Source organism: Babylonia areolata, chromosome 11 (genome assembly GCF_041734735.1).
Source record: "Babylonia areolata isolate BAREFJ2019XMU chromosome 11, ASM4173473v1, whole genome shotgun sequence".
In the NCBI taxonomy this organism is placed as follows: domain Eukaryota; kingdom Metazoa; phylum Mollusca; class Gastropoda; order Neogastropoda; family Buccinidae; genus Babylonia; species Babylonia areolata.
Genome location: NC_134886.1, coordinates 6,612,213 through 6,628,153, shown reverse-complemented (window position 1 = coordinate 6,628,153; position 15,941 = coordinate 6,612,213). Strand labels below are relative to the sequence as shown.

Here is a 15,941-nt window from a genome sequence, read left to right as displayed (position 1 = left end):
TGTGTCTGTGTCTGTATGTCTGTGTGAGTGTGAATTTCATGTGTGTGCGTGAGTGTGTGTGTGTTTGTGTGTGTGCGTGCGTGCGTGCGTGCATGTGCGTGCGTGTGTGTGTGTGTGTGTGTGTTATTGTTTCAGTCTCTTGATGTCTGTCTCTCTCAGTTTCTCCACATCTCCACATCTCTCTGTTTCTGTTCATGTCCGCCTGTCTCCGTTTGTTTGACTTTCTCTCTGTCTCCCTTTCTCATTCTCTGTCTGTCTCTCTCCACCCTTTCTGTTAATATCTTTTCTGTCTGTCTCTGTGACTCAATATTATCTATGTCTTTGTCAGTCAGTACATCTCTCAATGTTATTTCTGCCGCTGTCTCTTTTCCCTCTTTCTTCTTCATCAATCATATATCTGTGTGTTCCTCCGTTTTCATTTCTCCTCTTTGCTAGTGCTTACTGACATTCCGTCCTTCTTTCCTTCCTTCCCTCCTTTCTTCATTCACTGATGCATTCACTCTTTCATTTGTTCATCCTGTTATCTGATCGTTTGCTCATTTATTGTTTCATTTTGATCCACTCACAACTGAAGATGATGGTGAGTAAACCTCTCTCTCTCTCTCTCTCTCTCTCTCTCTCTCTCTCTCTCTCTCTCTTTGTGCGCGCTCGCCCCTGTCTGTGTGTCTGTGTCTGTATGTCTGTGTGAGTGTGAATTTCATGTGTGTGCGTGAGTGAGTGAGTGAGTGTGTGTGTGTGTGTGTGTGTGTGTGTGTGGATATCTCTTTTGTTGTGTCAGTCTCTTGATGTCCGACTGTCTCTCTCATTTTTTTCCATTTCACTCTGTTTCTGTCTATTCTGTCTCTGTCCGCCTGTCTCCGTTTCTTTGACGGTCTCAGTCTCTCTTTCTCATTCTATGTCTGTCTCCCTCCATTGTCTCTCTCAATTGTCTTTTCGTCTCTGTCTGTCTCTGTGACTCAATATTCTCCATATCTTAGTCATTACGTCTCTCAATATGCCGTCTCTGTGTGCTCCTCCGTTTTCCTTCCTCCTCTTATCTAATGCTTACTGACGTAATTCCTTCCTTCTTTCCTTCCTTCCCTCCTTCCTTCATTCACTGATGCATTCACTCATTCATTTGTTCATCCTGTTATCTGATCGTTTGCTCATTTATTGTTTCATTTTGATCCATTCACAGCCCAGGATGATTGTGAGTAGTCCACTCTCTCTCTCTCTCTCTCTCTCTCTCTCTCTCTCTCTCTCTCTCTCTCTCTCTCTCTCGCTCTCTCTCTTCCATATGAAAGTGTGGGCATGCGTAATTGTTTTTAGTTGATTTTTTGTTTTGGTTTTGTTTTGTTGTTTTTTTGTGTGTGTGTTTTATTATTATTTTTGTTTTCTCCCTTGCCATGAAGGTTATTGTCTCTCAATATATGACATTTCATAATCACCATTGCAAGGTATTTTCATACACATGGAATATGAGAATGTTCAAGCAGATCAGTACTGTTTTCAGATTACAATGAATTATTATTGTTTTTATTCTTTTAACTGCCGAGAAAAAAAACAAACAAAAAGAAAGAACACCACCACCAAAAACAAAGTTAAATATCTATGAAATACTGAGATGTTTCATTCCCATAATCTTGCAAGCAGCAGTCGCAGTACCATCGGGTATATAAAAATTCTGTCAAAGTTACGCGCTGCTGTCGATGAGTACGTAATAAAACCGTGCCACTTACACAATAACTCATAAAATTTAAGTTCGATTTGGTAGTATTACAATATTTTACTCTTTGATCTAGTATCTCAGATAACAAATTTGAATTTTGAAAACAAAAAGAGAATGCTTGTTTTCAAATTTGCATTTGGAAAGGAGGACCTTGGCAGATACTGATGATACATGGATTACACAACAGTACTTGTCAGAGGGTCAGTGGCGAATAGTCTGAATTATTTGGACAGAAATAAAATGTGTGTATTGCCTAGAAATCAATGTTCCTTTTAAATGAGGCATATTCATTTTAAAGAACGTCGCACTCCAAGCCCGACTGCTTTTTGGAAAAAAAAGATAATATAAAAAGTAAAGAAGAAACCTTTCCAAACGAATGCAATGGCTCTGTAAATTGTCAAAACATGTTTTATCGCCCACATTCACCAGTTTTGTGTCGTCTCCAATCTGTAGAATTGTGTAATGTAGTGTTGATATCTATTTATTTATTACCCTCGTTTTCTCTTTATAATTTTTGTTTTCAATTTCCAATTGTGGAACGACAAAGGCATCAGGCTCAGCACCAAAATCAAAATCTACAGAGCTGTTGTGCAGACCACCTTGTTGTACTGATGTGAAACATGGATGATGTATCGCCGTAACATTCAACAACTTGAGCAGTTTCACCAGAGATGCCTACGAAAGATCCTCGGCATAAAGTGGCAAGACAGGGTCTCCAACCTCCAGGTCCTAGAGAGGAGCGGCCTGCCCAGCATCGAAAGCCTGCTGATCCAGTGCCAGCTACGCTGGACAGGACACGTTGTCCACATGACAGACAGCAGGATCCCGAAGATGCTTTTGTATGGCCAGCTGAAGGAAGGCCACCGTGAACTTGGAAGACCCTGCAAACGGTTTAAGGACACCTTGAAGACAAATTTCAAAGCCTGTGACATAGACATCGCTTCCTGGGAAACTGATGCCCTTGACCGCTCTCGCTGGAGGATGCTGTGCTCTAGTGGCATAAAGACGTTTGAAAACAAGAGAATGCTGGCCATTAAGGAGAAGCGTGAGCGAAGGAAGCAGGGCTCAACTTCTGGAGACGTTTTCCCTTGCAACACCTGTGGGAAGTGCTGCGCATCCAGAATTGGCCTCTTCTCCCATATGAGGACACACACCGACAGATAAGCCTGCCTTCCTACTCATCCGTCGGACCGACTGGAGACTCCATCATGTGTTCTGTCAAAATTTGTATTTTCTTCTAATTGCGAACAAGGAAAATGATGTCATGCCATCTTCAAGCCAAACATAATTTCCGCCAGCTGGGAATAATGGTTTTCTGGATCCGGAGCCTCAGCGAAATAAACCGTTAATGATCCAGACATACGGCTTAATTCAGAAAACTTACAACCTTTTTTTTTCTTTTTTCAACTATGGTTAATCCAAATTTGATATTGACAGGCAAAAAAGTATTTCCAGAGAAAATGAATTTCTTAATAACTCACTCACACACACACACACACACGCACACGCAAACACGCGTGCATGTACACACACACACACACACACACACACACACACACACACACAGAGCTTCCGAACAGTGGGTTGTAACATAGATAAAGAATTATGATGTAAAACGTTCGGAGCTTGATTTATATCCCCGGTTTTCCATATATTTTTTAAAAAAATTATTCAAGCTTCTTCAAGCAATATATGTCCTTCAGGAGACATCTGTTACTTTTCTGATATCGTAGGTATTTCCGACGCTAAATCGCACATTTTTATACCGTTCTTACTTTATATAACTAGTTTGCAGGTAGGTTATTGTGAAAAAAGATAAATAAATGAATAAATTGTTTTTTTGTTTTTTGTTGTCGTTTTTAAAGACTTCACTTCAACCATTTCTGGTTCATGAAATGTTGTTTCATTTACAAAACGTAGATACAAACATTTGCTAAAATGATTTGTCTAGATTGGAAAAAAAAGTTGTTATTTCTCCTCCATCTGCCCATCTTGCCCTTGATGCTGGTTACAAGTCCCTGTATTTTGATTTCTCTTAACTCACTCCATGCCAAGAGTTTCTGCCCTTGCCAATCCCTGAAAACCCAGGGTTTGCATAGGATGGGGAAAAAATTGTAAAAAAACAACAAATAAACACCCAGAAAATTGATATTTAGTATATGTATGCAAGGAATGTTGTTCCATATGTGTGCAAAAAATCAAAGTATTTACTCACCATCTTGATGTTGATCGCGGTATTCATATTTTGTGTATTTTTTAGCATTTTTGCACCCATCAGAAAGGTACACCAACATGTTTCACATCACATTCTAACACTATTTGAGGAACTGAAGACCTAGTGCATGCAATGAAGTATGAACAGGTGGTGAAGAAAGTTGAAATTCACACATACAAAAAAAAATATTGTCTCTACATAATGAAAATCAAAGAACAAAGAAAAAAAACTCAACCGGCTGGGTGTTGACTGGCCAGTCAGCTGACAAACCTTGTATGCCAGTGAAGGGATGTGCAAGAGGGAAAAAGGAAAAATTGTCAGTCCAATCACTGGTGAAAACACTTGCAAAATCGTCTGTTTCCTCAGTGGTTTCGTCGTCTGTGTCTGTCTCATCTGCTGGCACATGTTCCTCACTTTCCTCTCCATTGTAAACACTCTCTTCAGCGGCCGAATCTATTTCTAGTTCATCGGGATCTGGTTCAAATTCACTGTCCGAAGAATCAACATTATCTCCTTCGACATCAGAGCCTTCAATTTGGATCATTTCCAAAGCATCTTCGACGCTGGGTAACATTTCACCTCTCCGACCGTGACGAACACTTCGCCGTGACGCCATCATGTCAAACAACTTACAAAGCTGACAGGGGGCACGCTTTGTTATCAACTGTGGTTGAGCTTATCGCGACACACACGCAGCGTGTGTGAATGAAAAGCTGACCAGAGGTGACGTAAGATATCACATCTGCTTTTGATTTTCGCATCCGACGCGTCACTCCGACAGCACGACTTTTTAAAATCCAAGTCCGCATATGCGGACATTGGCATCCAACGCTTTCTCCGACGATGTCCGGATATGCGGACAATGGCAGCGAGTGAGTTAAACTATGTAAGCTCTCTATGCAGGCTGTTTATTGCATGTATATCATGATCTTTTTTTTTCTTTTGTGTGTGTGTGTGTGTGTGTGTGTGTGTGTGTGTGTTGTGTTCTAGTTTCTGTTCTTCTTCTTGCGTGTCTTTCTCCTTTTCGTTTTTTTCTTTTTCTTTTCTTTCTTTCTTTTTGCCCCCTTTCTTTCGTTTTTTTCCTTTCTTTATTTTTCGTTCTTTTTTTTGTTTTTTCTTTCGGTTTTTTTTTTTTCTTTCTTTTTCTTCTTCTTTTTTTCCCTTTTTCTTTTCTTCGCGTATTCAGTACACAATGGATTGGATTGTATTGTGTCGCACCAGCCCACGACAAGAAGAACGCAGCTGCTACATTTGCTGTGTATACTGTCCTTGCTGTTGGTTTGGCTTTCGTTGGGTTTTTGCTCCTGATCGTTGCGATGCGTCAACTAGAAGAGAGAAGGAGAAGAGCTTTGCAATGTGAGTTGTTCTGGTGATGTTGCATCGTAGAACTTCTATTCTAAATTTATCCTTTCTGTTGTGAAGAGATTCCGATTGCTTTGTATGGGCGATAATGCTGTGTGTGTGTGTGTGTGTGTGTGTGTGTGTGTGTGTGTGTGTGTGTGCAGGGATGATTATGTGCATAACAATACCTTAACATTAAATGGAACAATCAGAAACACACATGGAAACAACCAAGCAAACAACAACATAAAAGCAAACAAACAAAAAATCAGAGGGATAAAGATAATAAGTTCTGCAGCTCTCGCTTTCTCTCTGTCTCCCTCTCTCCGTCTGTCTGTCTGTCTGTCTCTCATTCTCTCTGTATGCACGCGTACACACACGCGCGCGCGCACTTCAATATTTATTTATTTATTTATTTATCTGTCTACACACACACACACACACACACACACACATATATATATATATATATAGAGAGAGAGAGAGAGATACACACACACATATAGACAGATAGATATATTTTAAGTGCATGCGCGCGCATGTGTGTGTGCATGTGCGATTGTGTGTATGCGAGTGCACCTGAGCTAATTAGGTCGTGTGTGTGTTACGTGTGTGTGTATCCAAACATTGATTAATGGTCTCCTTCCAAGTTGCTCAAGTCCGACGTAGCGTTAGCCAGTTAAACCTGCACGGTGGTGGGTGTGTAAGCCCACTTTGAGAGTAACTGTGGGATGGCGAGAAAGCCTGAACCGCCTCTCCCCCCCACCCCCCACCCCCTTTCCCCCCATCCATGATTTCTCACAATTTGGGAGAAAGCGTGGGAAGTCCCCCTTATTTTTATACAAAATATTTCCTTTATCATAAAAGTTACTTTCTTGACCTTTCCCAGTGGAAATCTTGGAGAAAAATGACAGAGAGAAAAAAAAAGGAAGAAGAGAGAGAGAGAAAAAAAAAAAGGGGGGGGGGGGGGGGGGGGCGACGACGATCATAATTATGAAAGCGGCGTTTGCAATGACATCAACAGTAATGACACAGAAACACATCTATTTATTATGTTTCACATAAAACGGATCACTAAAATGCAAACTCAACATTGGAATCAATAGCAAACAAGGAACGAAATCGAAGCAATGTGTATAACTCAAACAGAAATATTATGATATGATATAATATAACATCATGTAATAAGACTTGAATTGAATATTTCCCGAGGGATGTTAGGTAAATATCAAAATGATTAAACTTTATGATTAAACGTGACGAGAAAATGCTTTACACTCATGTAGGGACCGATGGATTTGATGTTTGTTGTGATGCAACCTTTTTGTCAAATTTATCTAGAATGTTTTTTCATTTCATGCTTGTTCATCTGTTTGAATCAGCATACTTTTTTTATGCAAGACTGCAATGAAAATAGATTCAGGACATGAAGATGAAAGAAGAACAAAAGTGTGAAAGAAGAACAAATCAACCAGCCAAACAAACACAAAAGGACACACACACACACACACACACACACACACACACACACACACACACACACACATGCACACATCTTTTAAACCAGTACTATACCATCACCACTGTCTTCAATGATGTCACCATCATTACCATGATTGTCGGTGTTGCCCCCTCTTTCTCTTTTCCTTTTCTATCTCCCAGTTTTCTCTAAGATTTGTGTTAGTAAAAGACAAGAAACCAGCACCAGTGACAAAGGAAATGTATTTGATAAAAATAAGGGGGAATTCCCACGATTTCTCACACATTGTGAAAAATCGTGGTGACGCCCCCCCCCCCCCCCCCCCCTCTCGCAATGAGAGAAAACGTGGGAGGGGAACGACTACACTTTCTCGCATACCCACGAGAAATCGTGTGATTGCGAGAAATCACGGGCTTAAGCGTCAGACGTAGGCCTCGCCAGGGATACATTCAGAGTAGTGGGGGCTTGGGCGTCAGACGTAGCGCTATCCAGGGATACATTCAAAGTAGTGGGGGCTTGGGCGTCAGACGTAGCGCTAGCCAGGGATACATTCAGAGTAGTGGGAGCTTGGGCGTCAGACGTAGCGCTAGCCAGGGATACATTCAGAGTAGTGAGGGCTTGGGCGTCAGACATAGCGCTATCCAGGGATACATTCAGAGTAGTGGGGGCTTGGGCGTCAGACGTAGCGCTAGCCAGGGATACATTCAGAGTAGTGGGGGCTTGGGCGTCAGACATAGCGCTATCCAGGGATACATTCAGAGTAGTGGGGGCTTGGGCGTCAGACGTAACGCTAGCGAGGAATACATTCAGAGTAGTGGGGGCTTGGGCGTCAGACGTAGCGCTAGCCAGGGATACATTCAGAGTAGTGGGGGCTTGGGCGTCAGACATAGCGCTAGCCAGGGATACATTCAAAGTAGTGGGGGGTTGGGCGTCAGACATAGCGCTATCCAGGGATACATTCAAAGTAGTGGGGGCTTGGGCGTCAGACATAGCGCTATCCAGGGATACATTCAGAGTAGTGGGGGCTTGGGCGTCAGACAGCGCTAGCCAGGGATACATTCAGAGTACTGGGGGCTTGGGCGTCAGACATAGCGCTATCCAGGGATACATTCAGAGTAGTGGGAGCTTGGGCGTCAGACGTAGCGCTAGCCAGGGATACATTCAAAGTAGTGGGGGCTTGGGCGTCAGACATAGCGCTAGCCAGGGATACATTCAAAGTAGTGGGGGCTTGGGCGTCAGACGTAGCGCTAGCCAGGGATACATTCAAAGTAGTGGGGGCTTGGGCGTCAGACGTAGCGCTATCCAGGGATACATTCAGAGTAGTGGGGGCTTGGGCGTCAGACGTAGCGCTAGCCAGGGATACATTCAGAGTAGTGGGGGCTTGGGCGTCAGACATAGCGCTAGCCAGGGATACATTCAAAGTAGTGGGGGCTTGGGCGTCAGACGTAGCGCTATCCAGGGATACATTCAGAGTAGTGGGGGCTTGGGCGTCAGACATAGCGCTAGCCAGGGATACATTCAAAGTAGTGGGGGGTTGGGCGTCAGACATAGCGCTAGCCAGGGATACATTCAGAGTAGTGGGAGCTTGGGCGTCAGACGTAGCGCTATCCAGGGATACATTCAGAGTAGTGGGGGCTTGGGCGTCAGACGTAACCTTAGCCAGGGAAACGTTCAGAGGAGCGGGAACCGAGGAATTCAACGTAGCGCTGGCCAGGGACACAGGAGCGGGGCCCGGGGAGTGAAGAGTAGCGATAGCCAGGGAAATCTTCAAAAGAGTGGGTGGCAGGGACAGGGATTCAGACGTACTGAATGCCATATGAACCTTCAGAAGAAAGTGGGTTGGGGAGACAAACGTAGCGACAGGCAGAAAGGCATACTTGAAAACAGTGACAGCTGGGTTTCCCTTACAGCTACGGACACCAGCATGAGGGATCAGCCACCTGGGGCCTTACTTGAGGACACATCTGTGGTCATATATGAGTACATATCTGAGGCCATACCTGAGGACACATCTGAGGTCAGCTTTGTGACAAACACCCAGACGTTCATTTCTTCAGGTAACCACTTTTCCTCGGGGGGAAAAAGTACTTTAAAACTAACAGAAGAATTTTTTCATACTCAAAATCAAAAGTTTCCAGTTCCCTTTTCTCAAGGAGGCATCACTGCGTTCGCGCAAATCCATATCCTCTACACCACATCTGTTAGGCAGATGCCTCACCAGCAGCATATCCCAGTGTGCTCGTCAGGCCTTAAGTGCATGCATATACATTTGCGTACCTATCACAGCGAATTTCTTATACAGAGTTGTGCCATAGGACAACACTTTGGTGCCACGAGTTCTTTTTCAGTGCGCCTATTGCGTGCTGCACACGGGACCTCTATTATCACCTCATCCAAAAAGTAAAATAAAATAAAACGTGCACAACAACAACCCCAGATATGTTAGATACTGATGGAACCAAGATTAAGACAAATGAAGGAAAAGGATCCACCCTGCTCAAACGGTTCTTACAACAGAGTGATCAAAGAAACTTAGATGAAAAAAAGAAATATGTTGAGGAGTTAAACCAAAAGCTTATGCAGACTGGACCTGATGATGACTTGACAAATGATGATCTAAACGAAGGCCCAAACAAAGTTCGCTACTCGGACATCAAGGAGCTATCGGAAGGAGACAGAAGCAAACTTTTCAATCTGTCAAAACAGTTTCCACAATGGACATGTGCCGGAGGACTGGACACACAGCTTCTTAAAACCCGTACCAAAACCAGGAAAGGACCATCGTCAGGTAAGCGGCTACCGAATCCTAACCATGCAAAACATTGCTGGAAAGCTCATGGAACGCATTATAGCCAGGAAACATGCAAGGGATCTTGAACAGAGGCACATTCTCCCTTCAAATCAAGGTGGTTACATAACAGGTAAGTCTTTATGGGAAAATGAGGCTGCTTTCGCATATGAGGTATATAAAGGATATATAAAAAAGAAGAAGAAGAAACACCAGCAGTAGTAATCGACCTTGAATATGCCTACAATAAAGTCCAGTTTGCGCACCTCATGGAGCTGCTACTATGGTATGGAGTAAGTTTGACACTGACAAGATGGATAGCAGCAGCACTTCAGGAAAGTACCGTCGTCCTGCGCCTCGGAGATTGGATGTCTGCACCTTCAAAACTATCCATGGCACTGCCACAAGGGTCTCCGCTCTCTCCTGTCCTCTACAACGTTTTCACGAAAGGCCTTGCAGACTTAAACAACAATGCAGTAGCTCGGATGCTTACTCTTGCGGATGAAGCACTGGTCTTCAAACTTTGAATTATGCTCAAGAAAGAACTAAAGCCGTCCAGACACAACTGAACAATATCGCCCAATGGTGCAAGGACACAGGATCTTCCATCAACCCAGCAAAAGCCCAAACGTTGCTGTGCACCTTCAACAACAAAACCGCGAGCAAATCACCACCACCTATATCATTCGACGGAATTCAGATCGAGAAAACCCAATGCCTTCCCTACCTAGGAATACAGTTCGACAGGATGCTGACCTTCAGAAAACATACGGAAAATACTGTTCTCAAATGCAAAAAAGGGTCTTTCAGTCTTAAAGGCAATGGCAACCAAAGGTGTTGAACAACACTTCTTCCTGCTATATCAATCACTCGTTCTCAATGTGATCGACTACGGACTGGGGCTAACAACACCGTCTCAAAGCAGCCGCCTAAAATTAGAAAGAGTTCAAAATGAAGCTGTGAGGCTGATCCTTGGAATAACAAAAGACACGCCCACGGAAACCATGCGATACCTGCTTCACCTTCCTTCAATGCAGGCCAAAAACAAATTAGAACAGTTTCAGACCTACTTCAGAGCACGAGAAAACCCTTAAAACCCACTGCATGATGCAGTCAAGGAACCAAAAGGCAGCCGTCTAGGACGAGGAAGATCATGGATGGAGCAAGCAGAAGACACAATCCAGCTAGTATGCCGACTAAAAGACCTAAAAGAAACAAAAGAATGGGAGAAAAACTTCCAAAACTTCAATCATCTACTCAAAACAGCTATTTCACCCACTCTAGGAAGACATTGTCGGGAATGGCCAGAGGGCAAAACTGATGCAGAAGTGAAGCTACTCATAGAAGAAAACAGTAAAGAAGAGGACATCATCATATACACAGATGGCTCAGTCACCAAAGACCAACCCGGTTGGGGATTCATTGTGAAACAAAATGGAAAAACAATCAGGAAAGAGAATGCTGCCTACAAAGTCACAACTTCCAGCCTAACGATGGAAGTTGAAGCCGTGACACATGCTCTCCAGTGGCTATCATCTATTCATATGCCTGGAAACCAACATGCCATGATTCTAACCGACTCAGTGAACCTCATACAAAAATTGAAAGTGGAATGGAAAGCCCAGAGTGGCATGAGGCAATGCACAACGTCCAGATTCAAAAACTAACATGGTCATACAGCCCGGGACATGCAGGTGTTGAGGGAAATGAGCGAGCTGACAGGCTTGCTGGTAACGCAGCAACGAGCGGCCTACACCTTGGAAAATTGGAAATCCTCAAATCCTCAGAAAAGTCAAAGAATTAAAAAAAAAAAAAAGAACAGGTACAAGGCCATCACACCATCGATCGGCCGTAAGTCTAGTATGAAAGGCAGAGCACGATGCTTTGCAAATCAAACGAATATTGGCATCATTTCCGAACCAAATTTATTCAAAAGAGTCTCTGTGGGCTTTTCCAAATACAACAGACTGAGCAACACGCTATATGCCACGTTCCTGGCATCAGAGATCTTTTCCCACAACTCTTGCGGCCAATCAGTGGCAGCCTTTGTATGTGTGTGTGTGTGTGTGTGTAATTGAGTTTGTGTGCGTGCGCGAGTGGGTTATGCTGCTGGTCAGGCATCTGCTTGGCAGATGTGGTGTAGCGTATATGAATCTGTCTCTTTGAGATATTGATACTAATAGCAAAAGATTAGACGCTTACTTTGGTTTTCCAGTCGATCTTGGGATAAAGGGCGAGAGCAAGATTCGATTCCATACCCTCACGGGCACTGTTTTTGCAGATAAATGTCTTAACCATTCTGCCACCTTGCTCCTTTCCAAAAGTTTCCAATTTACTTGAATATTCCAGTGGTTTAACCCCACATTCCACGGCAAACTGATGCAGGAATTTCTCGGATTGAGTAGGCAGTGAATGAACAGAGTTCACTCACAGCTGCATTCATCAGACCGAGGAGTTGGATGAGAAAACTCGAGGGAGTTTTAAGCAAGAGTCACAGTTGAGACGAGACCTTCTTGCCTTGCTTCCTTCTCCTGAAATAATTCTAACCAGATTCGCTAATAGAGAGCCTTGAGGTATCTGAGACCCTTTGCCAAACGAATACTTAACACGTGTTCCACCCACAATGAGCATTCCAAAAGCTCTGGCATCAAAATGAACCCAATCATCAAACTTGACAGATTTTCAAGCAACCAGTTACCTTTTAAGTTTCAAGTTTTGTTTTTCATCGTAGGTAGAAAGTTGTGTTTCCGTGATTCATACAGTGTTCGACATTGATATTTAGAATGCTCATTGTCAATATTGACAGGTGAAACGGAGAGTGTGATATGATCGTCGTGCTACACAAAACTGACCACACTGAAATAGATGTGCGTCGTTAACGTCTACCCGTGACAGGGACTGAGGATTACTACTGATGACGCCCTGGCCTTGTTAAAATGGACACTGATTTTGAACTGCGATTAGTGTTTGGAAAAAAAGAGTGATTTGTTGAAAATGTGGAGAATCAAATAGCTAACAGATGAGTCAGGCAGACTGTGCGTGGTTTGGGTGACGCGGGATATTGATTGCACACACAGCTTTCTTTCATGCAAAGGAACGTACGACCAAACACTGAATTAAGGGTTTGAATAAAACATTTAAAAACTAAATTGATGTTGAAGTTTATTATAATGAGAATGAATCTACCACTACAAAACAAAACAACTCTCTTTTACACACATGGATACACTCATACGCTCACACGGTCACTTCCAAATTCACTAAGAGGGACCTATGCATTATGATGTTGGAATGCAGTGCATGTTGAATGTTTATTCTCTCACATAGAAATTATACATCAATGACTATCAATGCTCTGAGGTGAACGTCATTCCTGCTTGTCTGCAATTCGCTATACCTGATCCCAGAAACTGTCCACCGCACAATTGATATGGACGCCTGGACAACTGACACATATCACTATTGGTCGAAGTTGTGAAAATTGCACACGATACCACACGACAATGACCTTTTAAATATGAATTCACACATATAACTTTTCACACAACAATGCACAGCGACATTGACGACAGGTTTCACTGTTCATAGTCCGAAGCGTAGATCTGTCATTTGAAGATTGGGTAAAAACGTTTGATATTGAAGCGAACGAATTCAAACAACTAACCAAGTCACTAAAACTAACTCACACTCGGAAAATATTCTATACTTCTGAAAAAGAACACATCTGGAGTGGGACTGACCCAACTATCGTTCGACGAATAGACGACTGTTTTATGAAAGAAGGCACATTGCATTTTTTGCAAAGTCCAGAATGTTCCCTGTTCCGACCATAGAGCAACAGATATGCAGCTTAAAGCTAGTGGATTTACACGTGGACCAAGGTATACTGAACATTTCATGACAGCTATTTCACGAACCAAACATTAGTAAAATAATAAATGATCATAAAAGGTCGGTAAGTGGACAGAGCAACGAATGTATTTCCAACATAGGTAAAAGGGGATACTGTAAACTTTATCAGAAATTCGGAGTAAAAGAATCGCCTCGCAAAAAATGCGAACTCCAAAATTTACAATTAAAATTGAAAAAAGAATAGCTCACGAAAGCAACATCCCTTTGTGTGTGTGTGTGTTTTGTGTATGTATTTGGATTTTGGTTTTTTATCTGTTTTTGTTGTTTGTTTGTTTTTATGTGTTTTCTTAGACAAATTCTTGGCCCTTTTGTTCACATTTCTTAGAGATATCATTCATTTATTTATTCACATTGTGAAATATAAACACCCTTGCAAGTTCATTATTGCTGTGATACTCTGCAATAGCTTAATGTGTTAGTGGTGCATTTCGTCTGCAGTGATATCTATAAATCGGGCAATATGGGAAATATAACCTTCAATTCGAGGGACCCCCCCTCCCTCCCCCCCCCCACAAAAAAAAAAGAAGCCATAATTTCCTTCATTGAAGACTGAGAAAGTTCTTAGCCTTGGTAAGTTGGTATATTCTTTTTGGAAATGCATTTTCAATTTTATCATTACTTTTCTGTACTAATCATTTCACTCGAATCATTCATGTGTAACATTCATGCTAGGTCTTTGTAATTTGTGTGTGTGCGTGCGAGTGTGAGTGTGTGTGCGTGTGTGTGTGTGTACGACAATAGAAAAAAAAGCAGACAACAAAAGAGTTTGATGCCCGACCAGTTTCCACCACTGGTCTTTATCAAGGGCGTTTACTGGTATGTCAAAATGCAACACACACACCAACAGTCAATAAGTTCAAAAAGAAGAATTCAAATTACAAAAAAAAAGTGAACAAAGCTCATTAAAAAAACGGACAGGCAGAGAGAAGGCAGACACTGATAGAGAGAGGGAGAGAAAGACAGGGACAGAGAAAGCACTGACCTAAAATGACAGCATCAAGATCTTTTTCGTTTGCCCAAACGAGACAATGGAAAATAATTTGTTTTTTGAAAAAAAAATCCACCCAGTAAATCTGTTTGACAATGCCATAATCACGGAATCCTTAGTTTTGGTAATAGTAAGCTAAGACATGAGATGAAGAACACCTGGTGGGAGAGAAAGTCCGAAGAGTTTCAGTCCGCTGCTGATGCTCACGACATGAAGACCTTCCATGATGGTCTCCGAGCTGTGTATGGGCCGAGAGTCACAGGATCAACCTCTGTCCGAGCCTTGGACCAGACCACCCTCCTGACAGACAAGAAAGACACCCTTGCCCGCTGGGCAGAGCACTTCAACGCCATCCTCAACAAGGACTCGTCCATATCTGACGAGGTAATTGCAGCCCTCACACAGCTACCAGTCAATGACTCGCTAGCTGTCCCTCCCACCAAGGCCGAGACCCGGAAGGCTCTGAAGCTGAAAAAGTCGGGAAAAGCACCATGAGCGGATGGAATCCAGGCTGACATCTACAAGTATGGAGGCCAGGTGCTGAGAGACGAGCTGACCGCCCTGTTCCAGTCTATCTGGGAGAGAGGGGAGGTCCTACAGGATTTCAAGGTGCTTCAATTGTTAACATGTACAAACGGAAGGGAGACAAAACATCCTGCGACAACCACCGTGGAATCTCTCTCCTCTGCATCGCCGGCAAGATCTTCGCCCGCATCATACTGAACAGACTGGTTGACCATGTCTCCAACACAGTCATCCCTGAAGCACAGTGCGGCTTCCGCTCAGACAGGGGAACATGTGACATGGTGTTTGCCGTACGTCTGATGCAAGAGAAGTGCCGTGAGCAGAACGAGGAGCTCCACATGGTCTTTGTAGACCTGACTAAGGCCTTCGACACGGTGAACCGCCGTGGCCTGTGGAAGATCTTCCTAAAGTTCGGCTGCCCAGAGAGCCTAATCCAGCTGACTGCGTCATTCCACGATAGCATGCAGGCGAGAGTACTGGAAAATACTGACATATCGGATCCGTTCCCTGTGGTAAATAGAGTGAAGCAGGGCTGCGTCCTGGCACCCACACTGTTCTCCATTCTCTTCTCTGCCATGCTGATTGACGCCTTCCAAGACTCTGACCAGGGCATCTACATCCAGTTTCGCACAGATGGCAAACTTTTCAACTTGCGGCGACACCACGCTAGGTCCAAGGTGTTTGAGGCAGTGTTGAGAGAGTTCCACTTCGCTGATGACTGCGCGCTTGCTGCACACACCCATGGGGACATGCACTTCATTATTGACAGGTTCTCAACCTCCTGCAGGCGCTTTGGACTCACCATCAGCCTCAGCAAGACCGAGTCCATGTACCAACCAGCTAGCTCAGTGCCCCCCCCCCCCACCCCCCCAAAACCTGCAATGAAGATCGAAAACACAGAGATAAAGTCAGTTGACGTTTTGCTACCTGGGCAGCACCCTATGCAGCAACGGAACCCCTGATGCAGAAGTGACGCTGCGTATC

The 15,941-nt window shown here is 43.5% G+C and overlaps 1 long non-coding RNA gene across 1 annotated transcript; it reads left to right on the top strand.

The window, feature by feature from the left end:
- The first annotated feature begins 5,121 nt into the window (after nucleotides 1-5,121).
- LOC143287279 (uncharacterized) lies at nucleotides 5,122-12,608 on the top strand. Its single transcript, XR_013055931.1, has 3 exons — nucleotides 5,122-5,279; nucleotides 8,655-8,801; nucleotides 12,339-12,608. It is a non-coding gene; the product is annotated as an uncharacterized LOC143287279 (long non-coding RNA).
- Nucleotides 12,609-15,941: the final 3,333 nt, after the last annotated feature.